Raw genomic sequence first — 3331 nt, 5'->3', positions numbered from 1 at the left:
AAAAAGAGAACTACCATAATATCCAACAATTTCACTCTTGGGTATATCAGAAGAAAACAAAAACACTATTTCAAAAAAATAACTGCACATCAATATTCGTAACAGTGTTGTTTGCCATAGCCAAGAGACAGAGTCAAACTCAGTGTTCATCACTAGGTTAGGGGATAAAACAGATTTTTTATGATGACTTCAGTCAAACTAAGTGTTCATCACTAGGTTAGGGGATAAAACAGATTTTTTATGATGACTTCAGCAAAAAATGAAATTTTGCCATTTGCAAGAACATGGATGGATTTGGAGGCTATTATGCTTAGTAAAATAGGCCACAGAGAAAACAAGCATGGCATCTAAAAAATTGAATACAACAACAAGAACAAGAAAAAACAGCCTCACAGGTTAAAGAACAGACTAGTGGTTACCAGCAGGGAGAGATAGGGTGGAGGAGCAAAAGAGTGGTAGCAGATTTGGAGGTATAATCACTAGGTATATAATCAATCATCTACAGTGATGTACTGTATAGCATGGGGAATATAGCCACTCTTTTATAGTAAGTATAAGTGGAGAAGAACCTAAACTTTTATGAATCGCTATGTTGTACCTCTGAAACTAATATAATAATGTATATTAACTATAGATCAATAAAATATAAAGTAAGGAACAATAAAAGGGAGACAGATTATTAGATAGAAATCAATTAAATAAACACAAGTTTTGAAAATCAAGGAATTAAAAAACAACATGTAAGACACAACATTGGCATTTGAAGTGTATAATCTATTTATTTAAAAGAAATCATGGGCTTCCCTGGTGGCGCAGTGGTTGAGCATCCACCTGCTCATGCAGAGGACATGGGTTCGTATCCCGGTCCGGGAGGATCCCACGTGCTGCGGAGCGGCTGGGCCCATGAGCCATGGCCGCTGAACCTGCGCGTCTGGAGCCTGTGCTCCGCAACGGGAGAGGCCACAATGGTGAGAGGCCCATGTACCGCAAAAAAATAATAATAAATAAATAAAAATAAATAAAAAATAAAAGAAAGAAAAGAAATCATTTAAGTGGTGAAAAATGGTACCCATTCTCACAATTTTGTATATCTAGGGTAAATTATTATCTACAAAAATATTTTACAAATATTCACTCTAAAAGAAAGAGAAAATTTGGATTAACCCATTTTAGTATACAAATTTAATATCAAAGTCTCCATGTCAAATTGATTTGAATAAGTTCTGTTAGCCACTTCTAGTTTCTTTGTGATGTAAAATCTTTTAAAGCATAAAATCAGCCTTTCTGCATTATTCCATTAGACATACATAGAAGTGAAAAGAAACAAGAAGACAGAACAATCAACCAGGAAGGTGAATTTACTGAGAAACAGCCATTCGTTCTCCCTCCTCCTTTTCTTTTCCTCCTTTTCCAGGTCTCTTTCGGTTCCAATCAAGAGAAGTCTTGAGAGTTCTGAGAATATTTCTTTGAGGGCTTCAAATCACCATACCTACAACTTCTGCCACAACTACACACACACGGGAACAAAAATAAACCTCTGCTATCTACTCATGTAGGAGGGATTCATGCAAAATAAACTCCTACAAGGAGACCAACGGGTGAGTTTTCTACCTGTTCTTTATAATGTCCTTCCATTAGAGTAAATCCCACACATGATGAGGCAGAAGCAGTTATGTGAGCTTTTCCTTGAAGTCAAAACTCTTACATTCATTTCAAGTACCTGGTGATCATAGGGTACAGCCAGGGAAAGTGCCATCCCCCTTGCGGGGGGGTGGCGGTGAATAGGCTCCCACAACCGTGCACTTCCTGATGTACACATTCTGGAGAAACAAAGGGCGGTCACACCGCAGTCAGCCTGTCAGGCTGTCGGGCCACTGCCAACCCGAGCAGCCTGGAAGTGCCCCATCAGTTGCTGAAAGCGAAACTTTGTCCCCCCTGTGAAGCCAGGCAATTTTGGCCAGAGGGTCAGAGGAGACTATTAATCAACTCCTCCTCTCTGCTCAGCTCCTTGGGGTTACAGCAACCCCATCTCCAAGCCCAAATCTGCCCCTGGAGTGCCGAACTGGAAGTGGCAGGTGGGCTGTGCCGGTGCTTCAGCGCCCTCTGGAGGTTGTCTGCTCTAATGGCAACTCTCAGCCCTTCCTCCTCCCCCTTCCCTAGTCCTGGGGGCTGCCTTGGCCTCCTGCAGCTGCTGGCCTGATTTCATTCTTCTTTTTTCTCCAATTACAATTGAAGTGTCCTACAGAGGTATGGAATCTCTTGAAGAAGGAAGATCTTTTAGTCAATACACCTTAACAGTGAGAAGTTGATTTCAAGAATGAACCTGAAATACTATATTTTTCTCCTGATGATTCCAAGGAGAGACAGCTCAAGTTTTCTAAATCATAAGAAAAACCAAGGTAAATATGATCTTCTGAGCCAGAGATGAAAAAACAGTTTTTAGCACCCTCTCCTCATGTCATATGACTGGGATTTAAATCAATCAACTGCCACTGGTTTTTAAATCACATGACCCAACTTTAAATCAATCAGCTGCTTCCCTGTAACTCAGGTGACTTGGCTTTGAACAGTAAGAAATGAAGAGGTATAAAAATGTTCTGAACAATAAATGGAAAAGCAACATTTTAGAAAGTGTTTTTTTTTCTTTTCGAATGGACCATTCATTGGATACGGAATAAAGGATTCTCTTGTGGATTTCTTGAACTGTAAGCATATACAATGTCTCCGTTGGCGTGATTGACTTAGTTTTGGGGGTTTTGTTGTTGTTGTTGTTAACATCCTTATTGGAGTACAATTGCTTTACCATGTTGTGTTAGCTTCTGCTGTATAACAAAGTGAATCAGCTATTCGTATACATATATCGCCATATCCCCGCCCTCTTGTGTCTCCCTCCCACCCTCCCTATCCCACCCCTCTAGGTGGTCACAAAGCACCGAGCTGATCCCCCTGTGCTATAGGCAGCTGCTTTCCACTAGCTATCCACTTCACCTTTGCTAGTGTATATATGTCCATGCCACTCTCTCACTTCATTCCAGCTTACCCTTCCCCCTCCCTGTGTCCTCAAGTCCGTTCTCTACGTCTTTATTCCTCTGCAGCGACTCCTGCTAAGGATGGATACTTCCTTTTATGCTCAGGAATATGCCCTAGTTTAAATATGATTTGAGTTTGATCCTGTGAACCATCAGAACTTCCCACGGGAGATAAATGAGGAGATTCGGGCCTTTATTAGTACGCACGGTGAACACGGGTGTCCTGGCTGTACTTGCCAACCCTCCTCATTTACCCACCTATTTTTATCCACCTTTCTCCCTGTGAGTACCTTTGACCAACC

Source organism: Kogia breviceps, unplaced genomic scaffold, assembly GCF_026419965.1.
Source record: "Kogia breviceps isolate mKogBre1 unplaced genomic scaffold, mKogBre1 haplotype 1 scaffold_56, whole genome shotgun sequence".
NCBI lineage: Eukaryota > Metazoa > Chordata > Mammalia > Artiodactyla > Physeteridae > Kogia > Kogia breviceps.
This window is presented reverse-complemented; position numbering follows the sequence as displayed.